This window comes from Schistocerca americana, chromosome 1 (assembly GCF_021461395.2).
Source record: "Schistocerca americana isolate TAMUIC-IGC-003095 chromosome 1, iqSchAmer2.1, whole genome shotgun sequence".
NCBI classification, from domain to species: Eukaryota; Metazoa; Arthropoda; class Insecta; order Orthoptera; family Acrididae; genus Schistocerca; species Schistocerca americana.
Window position 1 is genome coordinate 63200045 of NC_060119.1, and position 14860 is coordinate 63214904.

Consider the following 14860-nt stretch of genomic DNA (forward strand, 5'->3'; position numbering starts at 1 on the left):
TAAACAGCAGTCGGAACAGAAAACAGGAAAGAAAAGCAGTAGGATGGGTGATGGCAAACATTCATGGCTGGCAAATTTATAGTCACACATTCGTCCTCGCGAACTGTCGGACGCTCCACGCCCACCACATTCCCAAGTCGATGAATTCCATCACAGCTCGAGGGTAGGCAAGAACAAGCGGTTGGAGCGCCGCCCGGAGATAAAATATTCAGAAGCCAGTGAAAAGAGCAGGAGACCTCGTTCCGCCTGAAAAGGTCACGTTTTCGAGACTTAACTTCATGAGGTAGTGTTATGTAGAAAAAGTGACTGAGCAAGAGGAGAAGAAAGGAAAATGAAAATAATACCAGAGACGTTTCATCCTTGGATGAAGGGGTTTTGAGGTCGTTACATTGGGGCTAACAGAATAAGTTGAGGAAGATCAAGGTATGAACGCGGAAATGTAGTCATTTTGACAATCATGGGTATTTGATACCGCAGATATCGCTGCCTTACCCCTGAAAATGACACAGCAGAATTTCTCAAAATGTACACTTATGTAGATCGGCAGTTAACACGTAACTTTATATCAGTGAACCGTCTGTGGAACGAAAACGTTTTGGTGGAAAAATGTACTGTCAGTGAATGTCTCAGTCCTTCGTTAATTCCTCCCAGTGAACAAATGACATCTACGATACAGGATTATACTGGTTCATGGGGAAGTAACACTGCACCCATAATCCAAACTATACACATTGTTACCGGAAATTGTCTTTGCTTCATGTACAAAACATGCTAATGCCGTGTTTGAAAGCACACTGCACTACCCACGTCTTACTCACCGGAAAATTCCATTTTATTTCCAAAATTGTTTTCGTGACATTTGGTTCCACTTCAGTTTCGTGAAATAATTATCCAGTGTTTCTATTTTTTGTTCATTTTTTAACTGAAGACGATTCTTATTTTCCGTAGAGCTGAATCATTGATACTGTCAAAAGAGTCTTGTTCAGCGCACTTACTTCCTACTTTAGTAAGCGGTCAACATACTACAGTGCCTCATTGTGCGTGATAAAACATGAGGCACATGTATTCTAAACGAAAAACTTTGTTTAATCGTAACAAAAGACTTCACGTGTCGTGTCTATTTTTCTAAAATCGCCGGATAACACACAAATGATCCGCAAACCGCGTACTCTTCACTGGGGCAACCGGGAGCTAGGTGTATGTTATGCTGATAATAGGCTGTTGTATCCAAGAGACAACATTAAGTACATCGTTTCTAACGTCCCAGACATGAATGATTACTTTTGTTCAGTATGAGGATGTGCGCGTAGTCTGGGTCTGAAACTCACTTTATGAGGCATCAGAGAAGGAGTGGGGCATGATCTGCTCAATTTTTACGACATGCACCTGTAGCGGTTTAATACCAGTAGGTTGATACGGTCCTTACAGAAGGTCCAATGTGTTAATGCCGTGCCACTTGACTGAGGGTAACGGTTGAGATTCATGTGGTGACCATTACGTCGCCTTCATGGTCGGCAATGTGCGCTTTAGCAATCGGAACCACTTTTTCTTCTTGGGTTACCTTCCTGTCCTTCTTCAGTAGGGTGGCTCATTGCGGAAAAACCCTTGGCAGTCCCGAGAATCTAACCTGGGTAGACAGACATTCTAAGGGCTCGGTTACAATGACGGGGACGTGCACATTTTGATGTCACTGGAAAAGCTTATAAGCATATCCTGCATTAATTATTTAACTAAGTCGCCCATGCAATGAAGAAATCAGAGGTGTCAGTTTTTTTATAAACTGGTATAATTCATTTAAATAAAAATAAGCAGATCTCTGGAAATGGTCACAAATGATAAAATTATAACCGTTTTGGGAATCAAACCCAGATCAGTGGTAGGAATTTTTCAATCCCTACATACCTCGCGGTTTTGAGGGGCATCAGAAGGAGACAATAGTTGCTACGAGAGCGAGGCAGTGTTGTAGCCTATCCTTCTACCTCTGTTACACGATGTGTACATAGAGACAGAACTAAAGGAAACTAAGGAAAGTTTTGGAAACGGAATAAACGTTATGGAGAACAGGTAAGTACCATTATCGTTATTAATGACACTGTAGTTTTGTCATGGACAGTATGGACAGTAAAGGACTTTGGACATTATTTAAACGAAATAGATAATACTTTAAAACAGATTAATAAATGAACATCAATCAGAGCAATTGAATGCAGTTGAATTAAATCAGGTGATGCTGAGAGGACTAAATTAGGAAAATAGATTATAAAGAGTTTTGAAGTTTGACAAGCAGAATAACTGACCATTACGGAGGTCGGCCCGGAGCGAAGCAGGCGGCGAAAGACTTCCCAGGCGGCCGAACGTAAGGCCTCCCCAGTTTGTCTGACAAACAGGTTCCAGGTGTTGTCTGTGGCTGACACTGTCGCTGAGCCAGATGCTGTCGCCTGTCCTGTTTCAGAGGAAACCACTCAGCCTGCAAGATCCGGACAATCACATAAAGTGGGATTATTGATAGTTTGGAGCTCCAACGTTAGGCGCATTATAGGGCTCCTTAGGGACATGGCTGCCAAGAAGGAAAAGAAAACCAATGTGCACTCCGTGTGCATACTAGGTGGAGTCATTCCAGATGTGGAAAGGGTCCTCCCAGATGCCATGAAGAGCACATGATGCAGCCAACCGCACATGGTTGCTCACGTCGGTAAAAATGATGTGTGTCACTTTGGATCAGAAGAGATTCTCTCTGGTTTCGAGCTACTAACAGAAGTGGTAAAGGCTGCCAGTCTTGCTTGCAAGATGAAAGCAGAGCTGACCATTTGCAGCATAGTCGACAGGACCAACTGTGGACATCTGGTACAGAGCTGAATGGACAGTCTCAATCAGAAGCACAGACGGTTCTGCGACCGTGTAGGCTCCAGATTCCTCGACTTGGGCCAAAGGGTGGTTGGGTTTCGGGTTCCGCTGAATAGGTCAGGAGTCCACTACACGCAGGAGGCGGCTACACGGGTAGCAGGGGCAGTGTGGCGTGGACTGGGTTGTTTTTTTAGGTTAGAGAGCCTCGGGAAAACAAAAAAAGGGCTTCAGTCACAAAGGGTGCAGGCCAAACAGTGGAGGAACTTAGATAAAGGAACAATCGGTATCACAGCTGTAAATTGTCGTAGCTGTGTTGTGAAAGTAGCAGAGCTCCAAGCCCTAATAGAAAGCACTGATGCTCAAATTGTTATAGGCACTGAAAGCTGGCTAAAGCCGGATATAAGTCAGCCGAAATTTTTGCGAAGAACCTAACGGTATTCCGAAAGGATAGGCTAAACACGATTGGCGGTGGTGTGTTTGTTGCTGTCAGAAGTAGTTTATCTTGTCGCGGAATTGAAGTAGATACTTCCTGTGAGTTAGTACGGGCAGAGGTCATTGTCGGCAACCGGAATAAAATAATAAGTGGATCCTTTTACCGACCTGCCAATTCATATGATACAGTTGCTGAAAGGTTCAAAGAAAACTTGAGTTTGATTTCAAACACGTACCCGACTCATAGGATAATAATTGGTGGTGACTTTAATTTACCCTTTATCTGTTGGCGAAAATACGTGTTTAATTTCGGAGATACGCATAAAATATCATCCGAAATTGTGTTAAACGCAGTCTCTGAAAATTATTTCGAGCACTTTGTTCATAAGCCTACACGAATAGTAAACGGTTGTGAAAACACAATTGACCTCTTAGGAAAAAAATAGTCCTGAGTTAATAACCAGCATCGAAACGAATACAGGGATTAGTGAACACTGAGTTGTCGTAGGGAGACTGAATATTCTAATCCCCAAACCCTCGAAAAATAAGCGAAAAATATACCTATTCAAAAAAGCAGATAAAAATTCACTTGACGCCTTCCTAAGAGACAATCTCCAGTCATTCCAAAATAATATAAGACAAGATGTGGCTTAAATTCAAAGAAATAGTATCGGCAGTAATTGAGAGATTTATACCAAATTAATTACCAAACGACGGAGCTGATCCTCATTGGTACACAAAACGGGTTAGAACACTGTTGCGGAAACAACGAAACCAACATGCCAAACTTAAACTGAGCAAAATCCCTAAGATTGGCGATCATTTACAGAAGCGCGAAGTTTAGCGCGGTACTGGCAGAAGTACAGCTGTGAGGAGGGGGTGTGAGTTGTGCTTGGGTAGCTCAGTTGGTAGAGCACTTGCCCGCGTAAGGCAAAGGTCCCGAGTTCGAGCCTCGGTCCGGCACACAGTTTTAATCTGCCAGGAAGTTTCATAATATTTCACCTGTTGTAGTTCCGATGAACCAACAGTTGCGGCAAGACGATTGTATAGAGTGCATCAAAAAGGGTTGGGTTGCTTATGGGACGAGAACAGACAGCGAGGTCATCTGTCTCATCGGATTAGGGAAGAACGGGGAACGAATTCGGCCGTGCCCTTTCAAAGCAACCATCCCGGAAATTGCCTGGAGTGATTTAGGGAAATCACGGAAAACCTAAATCAGGATGGCTGGACGCGGGATTGAACCGTCGTCCTCCCGAATGCGAGTCCATTGTGTATCAAAAAGGACTTTGCAACTTTTCAATGATACAGAAATTTATTGAGGTAACGTACAGAGTCGGTATATGTGTCATTTTGTAGCAAACAAACTCAAGTTCGTTTCACGTAGCGGATAAGTACCTCATTCCGCCACCAGGAGCGCCAGCATAGTGCATAGTTAAAATGGCTTCTTTCACTGGTGCGGAGCGTGCCCACCTCGCTACCCAGACTTGCCGCCACTGGATTTATTTCTCTGCGATTTCATTAAAGACCGTGTGTATGTTCCTCCCCTACCAGACAATTTAGTCGACCTGAAAAATTGAAACTATGCTGCCGTTGCACAAGTTATGCCCGATTTGCTTCAACGAGTGTGGGGGAAGAAATTTATTAGCAGTGATATGTTTGCCGCATCACAAATGGTAGCCACATGGAACCAAACTGGCGCTTGACATTTTTCTGTGAAGCTTGAGGTAGTCTGCTACAAAATGACACATCTGCCGACTCAGTAAGTTATCTAAATAAATTTCTGTATCATTCAAAGTTGTAAAGTCCTTTTTGACTCATCCTGTAGTTTCGTCTGAACATAACAGATATACTTGGAAAACAGCAACTACGATCTTCCCACGCCAAGATCGTTGCGCAACAAGAATGCCACATTGTCAGAAGTCAGTACATTTTTTTGGGTTTCTTGCAGAACAATTTCGCTGTGCTGCTAACAGGTGATGCATCATAGCGTGAAAGCCAAATGGCACACCAACTGGAAACCTACCCCCAAACTGAAGTACACTATTCACTAATCAAATTCGTCATAAATTGTCCATCGCTATTTGGGAAGAGTAGTGCTATCCACATGTGCAACACTAGAGAAAAAAACGACCTTAATGACCAACTGTTACAACTGCCAGTGGCTCAGAACAACAGTTCAATATACAGCAGCAAAAAGTTTTGATCGTTTGCCCAATAACGTATGATACGTCTGTCTAGCAGATAGCAGAGCAAGTTTTAAATCTGAACTGAAATCGTTTCTTCTGGGCAATTCCATCTATTCAAAAACTAATAGTCTAAAGAAATGTGTTTTTAAGTGAAGTTGCGTTAACAGGACTAAAGCATAAAGTGCTTATCAATTTTAGCTCTACTAATGTGTACATATCTTGTAAACTAACTCACCACCGTTTCGATAAGAGAATTGTTCAACTCATCTATGTAAAATGTAGCTAGTTAACCAGCTAGATAGAGATTTTAAGAATTTTTTATTTTAGTGTCTTTTTACCTACTGAAATCTTTAAGTCCAGTGCTTGGCCTCGGACATTTTCTGGATGCATTTATATAGTTACGGAGCGTTAATTATTTGTTTTGGTGTTGTGACAATTTTAGGTCTATCTCGCAGGCCAAATTCTATACGTTTATTAGCCTCAGAATTAACACACATCCATTGAAAAATATTTCCCAGTTAATCTGCGAAACATTGCGTCGAGTAACTTGTCTCCCACGCCGAACGTCGCTAAAGATATCCTCATACGGGACGGGAAAGCGTTCGTGAATGCGGAGATGGTAGAGATCGTAAAGTGAAAAAGCATTCTGTAGTGTGAAAGACTGAATAAGGCAAGTCACATTTTTAGTTTGTGGAAAGGAACACAGACAAGGAGATACAAGATGGTCTTCCACGTTACAAACAAAACTTATAATACGGGATTTCTTTGTCTTCAGTTGAAGCTCGTACCTGATGGATTTTGTATCATAATTTACCTCCTATTATACATACTCATTCAAATCACCAACACATTCAGGATCTCTTCAAAACTTGTCGTCATTGGCGGCTAAAGAATTCGGCTGAGGATGATACGGCAGCCAATCGGTACCGTTGGGCCCTCTTTAGAGGGAATTAAGCTTTTTATTATAACTATTAATTCCCTGTCCAAATTATTTAAATTAAAGGACATACTGATAGTGGTTAAGCTAATCATCCACATTTGTAAAACGTTGCACATTACTGTATTTCAGTGCACTAAATAATTGGTTAAAAATTGTGTTGTAGTCGGTAAACGGGTGGAGGTAGAGAGTTAAAGAGAATTGGTTCATGTCTTGTTACATTCAAATTTTTTTTCTTGCTCAGCTTCACGCTTTCTAAAATACTTTAGATTTTCATTGATTTAACAGAAGTGTGTTCTTTAATATTAAATGTTGTGTAAATACAGGAGCGTTCTCTCTCAGGAGTGTTCGTCCAAGAAAACTTTCCAGATTGTGGGACAAATAATTCGTTTGTAAATATAGTGTGTTGTGATCACAAACCTGCATGTGCGTACACACCCACCCACCCACCCACACACACACACACACACACACACACACACACACACACACACACACACACACATAAATACATACATACACGAAGAAACTTGTACACCTGGTGGGATTCGTACCAGATAGGGTTGATAGAAGAGATAGAGAAGATCCATCCGAGAGCAGCGCGCTTCGTTACAGGATCATTTAGTAATCGCGAAAGCTTTACGGAGATGACAGATAAACTCCAGTGGAAGACTCTGCAAGAGAGACGCTCAGTAACTCGGTACGGGCTTTTGTAGAAGTTTCGAGAACATACCTTCACCGAGGCGTCAAGCAGTATATTGCTCCCTCCTACGTATATCTCGCGAAGAGAGCATGAAAATAAAATCAGAGATATTAGAGCCCACACAGAGGCATACCGACAATCTTTCTTTCCACGAACGATACGAGACTGGAATAGAAGGGGAAACCGATAGAGGTACTCAAGGTACCGTCCGCCACACACCGTCAGGTGGCTTGCGGAGTATGGATGTAGATGTAGATGTAGAATATCGTGTAGGGGCCCCGTGAGGACGCAGAAGTGCCGCAACACGACGTGGCATCGACTCGAATAATGCCCGAAGTAGTGCGGGAGAGAACTGACACCCAGAATATTGCAGGACTGTCGATAAATCCGCAAGATATGCTCAATAATGTTCATGTCTGGGGAGTTTGGTAGGCAGCGGAAGTGTATAAACTCATAAGAGTGTTCCTGAGGATAGTCTTTAGCAATTCTGAACGTGTGGGGTGTCGCATTGTCCTCCTGGAATTGCCTAAGTCCGCCGGAATGCACAATGCACTTGACTGGATGCAGATGATCAGACAGGATGCTTACGTACGTTTCACCTGTCAGAGTCGTTTCTAGACGTGTGAGGGGTCCCATATCACTCAATGTTCACTTCACATGCCCCACATTACAGAGCCTCCACCAGCGTGAACAGCCCCCTGCTGACATGCGGGATCCATGAGTTGATGAGTTTATCTTCATACCCATATACGTCCATCCTCTCGACACAATTTCAAACGAGACTCGTCCGAGCAGGCAACATGTTTCCAGTAATCAACAGTCTAATGTCGGTGTTGATGGGCCCAGGCGAGGAGTAAAGTTTTGTGTCGTGCAATCATCAAGAGTACACGAGTGAGCCTTCGGCTCCGAAAGCCCACACTTATGATGTTTCGCTGAATGGTTCGCACGCTGACACTTGTTGATGCCCGGCATTGAAATCTGCAGCAATCTGAGGAAGGGTTGCACTTCTGTCATGTTGAACGATTCTCTTCAGTCGTCGTTGGTCCCGTTCTTGCAGGATCTTTTTCCAGCTGCAGCGATGGTGGAGATCTGACGTTTTACCTGGCTCCTGACATTCACGGTATACTCGTGAAATGATCGTACCGGAAAATCACAACTTCATCGCTATCTCAGAGATGCTGTGTCCCATCGCTCTTGCGCTGACTATAACAGCACGTTCCAACTCACCTAAATGTTGATAACCTGGAATTGTAGCAGCAGTAACCGGTCTGACAACTGCGCCAGACACTTGCTGTCTTATTGATTGGCGACTCCATGGAGTGTCCTGTGCACCACGACCATATAATGGGTATACTTGGAAGGAGAGATAGCATTGGTCGTACTTCTTTTTATTAAAAAAAAAGAAAAAAAATACGACCAATGCTGTCTCTCCTTCCAAGTATACTTGCTGTCTTGTATAGGCATTGCTAATCGCAGTGCCGTTTTCTCGCTCTTTACATACGCATCTGAATACGTATGCCTTTACCAGCTTCTTTGGTGCTTCAGTGTACATGAAGCAGAGAAAATTTGACATTAATATTGCAGAAGAGAAATGATTGTCTTGGCTCTACGTACAGGAGAGCTTTCACTACTTGCAGTAGGATATTTTGCACTCTTTGGTTCCAAGTATTGGTTTTCACATGTTTTAAATATTCTGCTACTGAACAGAAGCAGTGAGAAGAAAGTGAGAATGACGAAATATTTTTTACCTTCTTTTGTAGTCTGTTGTATATTTGTATCACACTATTTGTTATGGAAGTTTTTAATGCTGGTGTCCTTATTGAATGGATGTGTTTTCCTTTTTTGCTTTATATAATTTTCGTGGTTACTGCTGTTGTCATTTACGTATGCTACCGACAGAACAATATGGCAAGCATATGGAAATTTGTGGTTTAATAGAGCCTATGTAGAAATTTCACTCGCGTCCATTTTCGTGAACCATCCGTGTGATTTGGGAACCAGGTACAGGGGAATGCTGCGCTGGAGAGCCCTGCGGTCGCAAATCACGGTGCAGAGCGCCTTCCTTGTGGCTCGCCAGCTCTTCCCTAAGCGTGCACTAACCACGATGGAAACAAAGTAAGACCTCTGGCGTGCTTAATAGTGAGAAAAGCGTCGCTTACGAGGACGGCTTAAAAGTGCGTGGCTCCTGGGCGTGATCTCGCGTGGGGCGATCTCTCCGAATAAACGACAAAAGGCACATTTCTAACTTTGTGGTAATACTAAAACCGCAGCACATTAACTTAACTTTAATGAAAGAATTGTTATGCACGGAAAACCTGAAACTCCGGTCATAATGCTTGGATACACGGGTATTATTCTGTTATTTCAGGAAGTGTCTATGTAGAAGGGGCAGCCAAATGAAAAGGAGAGAGATGGAAAGAACATTGGGCAGCTACGAGTAGGACTTATGCTGTGGAGGTTCCATATAGACATAATCACGCATAGACACATTTCATCTATTCCGGAAATTGTGAATCTCGACGGTTTTTGCCTGTTGTCGACATCGATACTCGCAAGATATCGGTCCCAGGGATTCGAAGACTTTCGAGAATGTTTTAATTTCACATCTGCAATCAGATAACAAATGACGAAAGAAATATTTTTGCTATGTGATACAACTACAAATTAACAATTTTCTGATGTCTTCATTTACTTGTACAGTGGTCCTTGCTTCTTGTCAAATTTCGTCAGTCTAGATCAACGTGTAGTACCGTGTGGGTTTTGAAGTGCGAGTTTGCGAATATCACTATATGTGCCATGAATGGCCGTATCACTTCATTGCATTGTCATAGACGCTAACGTTTGTTACATTGCCGAGGGTTTATAGACATTTGGATAAAACGTAAGTTTCAACTTCATAGCTTTACCAGTTCCTGAGAAAGAGAGGTGGTTTTTGATGGATGCAGAAACAGACGAACAGACAGCAAACTGAGCCTACAAGTCTAATATAATTAAATTTTCCTTGAGACGTTTGCATCTCATCTTTACCTACAAAAATGATCGAAGCTGAAGAAATGGAACATACATTGAAGACATGAATAGAAATTTGTGTCGGGGAGAGCAAAAAACTACCATAGATCACGCAGCGGTGGAAGTATACCGCTGCGGTGATGTAATGGCTAGCATCCCTGGCTAGTAAGCAAAGAGATCTGTGTTCAAGTCCTGTCTGCAGCACAAATTTTAATTCAGTCCTTCAGCTTCCATCATGATCCTATTAGGGTTCCGTTTTTACCGATTGCGCTACAGAACCCTAAAAAGGATGTAAACTGTTTGTTACTTGAAAAGTAATCGCCATGACTATTAATACACTTACCTCGCTGTGAGACAAGGCGGTCAACGTCTTCGTGGGAAAATGTTTGCTGTTGCCTACCCAGGACTGCACCACTTCCTCCAGAGCAAGTCGAAAATGTCTTTCTTCAGGGATCCAAAACTATGCAAGTCGCGTGGGAGGAGAGTCGGTCTGCATGGTGGATGTGTAAGGGTTTCCCACTGAAACTTCTGCACCGTAGCCGAAACAATCTCGTCTAAATATGGCCCGACCACATGTTACCAAGGCTGTTTCACTGGGAAGGCCTCCATGCAGTCACAATCTCTTCCCATCGATTTCCAAATGCCGTCGATTTGCTTCGGACGAAGAGGTGCACGTCTGTGTATACTCACGGTTCCGTAAACAGCAGCAAACATTTTTCCATGAAGCCACTGATAGTTACGGCGCTTACTTTAGAAACAATAAACAGTTCTCTTACTTTTTTTCTATGTTATTCGAAAATTCCCGTTATAAACTTCTGGGACTTTTAGAGAGGACTGAGTAGATAATATTTCCAATTGGAACTCATGTCCGGAAATATACTGTTTCCGTACTACATAACCGTTTCAAAACTTATTGGTAACGCGACCACTTTTTCAAGTAACTGATTAGGCGTGACCCAGTACATCACTAATTATTAATGAAATTCGCCAACATCCATGTAATTGAGATGTTATATTATTTTATTTTGACTACGAGTTTCGGCATTCCACTATGCCATCTACAGGTCACAGATGCATCTCTTAAAAAGAAACGAAATTGTCATACAGTGCCATATACACTATGTGATCTAAAGTATCCGAACACCTGGCTGAAAATGACTTACAAGTCCGTGGCGCCCTCCGTCGGTAATGCTGCAATACAATATGGTGTTGCCGCATCCTTAACCTTGATGACAGCTTCCAGTCTCGAAGGCTTCCGTTGAATCAGATGCTGCCAAGTTTCTTGGGAAATGGTAGTCTATTCTTCACGGAGTGCTGCACTGAGGAGAGGTATGGATGTCGGTCGGTGAGGCCTGGCACGAAGTCGGACTTCCAAAACATCCCAGAGGTGTTCTATAGGATTCAGGTCAGGACTTTGTGCAGGCCAATCCATTACAGGGATGTTATTGTCCTGTAACCACTCTGCCACAGGCTGTGCACTATGAACAGGTGCTCGATCGTGTTGAAAGATTTAATCGCCATCCCCGAATTTCTCTTCAACAGTTGGAAGAAAAAAAAGTGCTTTCAACATCAGTGTAGGCCTGTGCTGTGATAGTGTCACGCAAAACTACAAGGAGTGCAAGTCCCCTCCATGAAAAACACGACCACACCGTAACACCACCGACTTCGAATTTTACTGTTGGCGCTACACACAGTGGCAGATGACGAGATGACGTTCACTGGGCATTCGCCATACCCACACCCTGGCATCGAATCACCACGTTGTGTACCGCGATTTATCACTCCACAAAACGTTTTTCCATTGTTCATTCGTCCAATGTTTACGCTCCTTTCACCAAGCGAGGCGTCGTTTGGCATTTACCGGCGTGATGTGTGTCTTGTGAGTAGCCGCTCGACCATGAAATCCAAGTTTTCTCACCTCCCGCCGAACTGTTATCTTACTTGCAGCGGATCCTGAAGCAGTTTGGAATTCCTGTGTGATGGTCTGGATGTATGTCTGCCTATTACACATTCATCGTCATCAGTTATCTGCTATATTAGCAGGTCCTTTGCCTCTCCATTTTCTGCGATCCATTGCTTCCTTCTTAAGGCTGCTGTATGTTGTACCGTCCATCATGTCATCCAGTATCTGGAATCTCTTCCTTCCTCGCTTCCTTTTCCCTTCTACATAACCTTCTAAAACTGTTTTTATCAGTCCGTCATTCTTTCTTAATATATGCCCAATCCAATTTCTTTTTCTTCTCTTTATTACATCTAGTAACTGTCTTTTCTCTCCCACTCTTCTCAGTACCTCTTCATTTCTTACTCTGTCCATCCATTACACATTACGACACTCTTAAACTGTCGGCGGTCTCTATTAGTCAACATACGAAGGATCATGTCGGGGTATTCTGCAAACGTGTACTTAGCCATGTTTCTCTAACATTCGCAGACACGGGAATTAGACTCGAACCAGATGGGGGAAGTAGTACAGACATCAAACAACATCAGCCGATCCGACGTAACCCCCACCCTCACCACCACCATGAAGAATATGTTTCCACACGGTTGTAGCAAGGAGTCAGTACGTTTCAGAACGTAGGTTCCTATTCAAAATATTACATACTCACTCCCCTCTACAGGTCCTAGAAGTTTGTGACGGGAATTTTCGAACACCCTGTATTTACACATGACATTGATGGCCAACACTTGGTAACTCGATACGGAAAAATATTTCAGTTAAAGTAAAACACCTGTGAAAAATAGTCTAAAATTTTATATAAAATCGTGAAGCTAGTAAAATTATCAGATATCCCTGGTGTTGCGAATAAAATATACAACCACCTGGATTGCGAAACTAAGAAATAAAAATAAGATAATGGAATCAAAGTGATTAAATGCATCGAAGGGTTAATCAATGGAAGGCCATTGCTAATTAAAGATAGAAAAAGGAAATACAGAATGTTTGAATAATTCTGCTCAGTAGGAACCTGATCTGAAGAAAATCCTGTGCATTATACTAATATCCTGCTAAAATCTTATACAGTTGACAATTTAGAACAACAGTTTTAGGAAGAGACGAATTAAATTTTACGGGCACAGCTTCAGATTGAGTTGTTTTGCAAGGATTCAAGAAATTTTCCACCCAATGAAATTTTGGAATGATTTGCCAGTGCAGTCTGAAAGAAACATCACGAAAGAGGCACCACACAAAAATTATGGCTTTCAGTACGGAACTAATTTCAAAACTGTAATCTACAGCAAATCTTTTGCAGGAAAAACCATACTAGATGTAACATGAATTGGACAGGGAGACGTCAGCTAGTTGACGTTACATATATTCCTGAGCTGACCATAACGTCGAGGAAAAAAATACAGTTTATCGTTCCGTCGCCGAATATTCATTAGTGGTAGATAACAAGATCGGATTGTCTGTTCGGGTGAAGATAGGAAAAGGAACCACCCCAGCATTCGGTTTAAGCGTTTTAGGGAGACTACGGAAGATCCAGACGTGGATGGCTGGAGGGTGGTTTGAACCGCCATAGCGCCAAATGTGTTTCCTGTGTTTGACGGATAAGTCACGTCACTTGGTTGTTTTGTAGGACTACATAAAAATACCATATATTCAACTATTAGAACAAAACAGATCCGAGTAACAGATAATACTCATTACAAGTGTAGTCTCCCTGTAAGAGGACTGCTCGGCTTGAGCTAAGCTCAACAGCGGTCACGTAAGTTCCTGCGAAGGAGGTTAAACTGGCCCCATCTGTTCCATTTCGCAGATTCGCAGGAAGACGGTCGGTAGCTGTTTTCGCGGCAATATTTTCTCCGAAAACATTCGCCCGCGTCTGTTTAGGCGGGCGGCTCCCAGCTCACAGAAGGCAGTGGGAATATTTTCCAGTAGCTTATTTTTTCCCTTCTCCTCGCCTCCGTAAAGGGTCTTCAGACCTTAAAACTTTTACAATCCACTTACAGCAGCGACTGGGATAAAACTGACGGAAAGGTGCTGCCGGGTAACGCTTCGGGCGGAGCCGCCTAGCTGTGGATTACGGCCGTCTGGAGCCTCTTACCTGACAGGTAGCAGCCCGGGCGAACGGAAAATTCTGCAAACGTTCGGCCTGTGCTGGCTGGAGCTCTCTGTGGAAAACATTCCGCCTGGACATCTTCACAATCTAATCCACTCTTTCAGTAAAATGCCAACACTTTACTTTAGTCCTTACTGTGACTGTTATTGATTCCGAATGAATCAACAAAAGTACTGTTACCAGTCACTTTATCTTATTTCCACAACGCGTTTCTGAGGTCACTTTATCTTATTTCCACAACGCGTTTCTGAGGTTTAAACTTAGATCATTGGTGGATTTATGCGAATTAATATGGCACGAATCTGTTGTGTTGCGATTATGGATTCACATGAGGCACCGTGTAGTGGAGGAAAACGAAACACTACATCAATACATGGCTCATAATTTTGTGGAGGTCTTTAAAAGGATAAACGAAAATATAAATCTGAAAATCAAATGAAAATGAAAATACCTCCAGTGGTCAAAAGATCATTCCCTGTTTCGTTACATCACATACACGATCACACACTGAAAACACTGATAGTAACAAAGATGGCGTCTAGAAACTAATAATTGTAAGGAATATAGATAGCAAAATATAACACGATTTTGGAGTAACTCTAAAAGTATTGTGGACATCTTGGATCGCGCCCTCAGGTGAACAGAATTGCAAGTGCAAATCTCTAGTGGTCACATATTCTTTTCT

The 14860-nt window shown here is 42.6% G+C and overlaps 1 non-coding gene across 1 annotated transcript; it reads left to right on the forward strand.

Annotated features, from left to right (window-relative positions):
• The first annotated feature begins 4165 nt into the window (after positions 1-4165).
• Positions 4166-4240, forward strand: Trnat-cgu. The gene has a single exon. It is a non-coding gene; the product is annotated as a tRNA-Thr (tRNA).
• The last annotated feature ends 10620 nt before the right edge of the window (positions 4241-14860 follow it).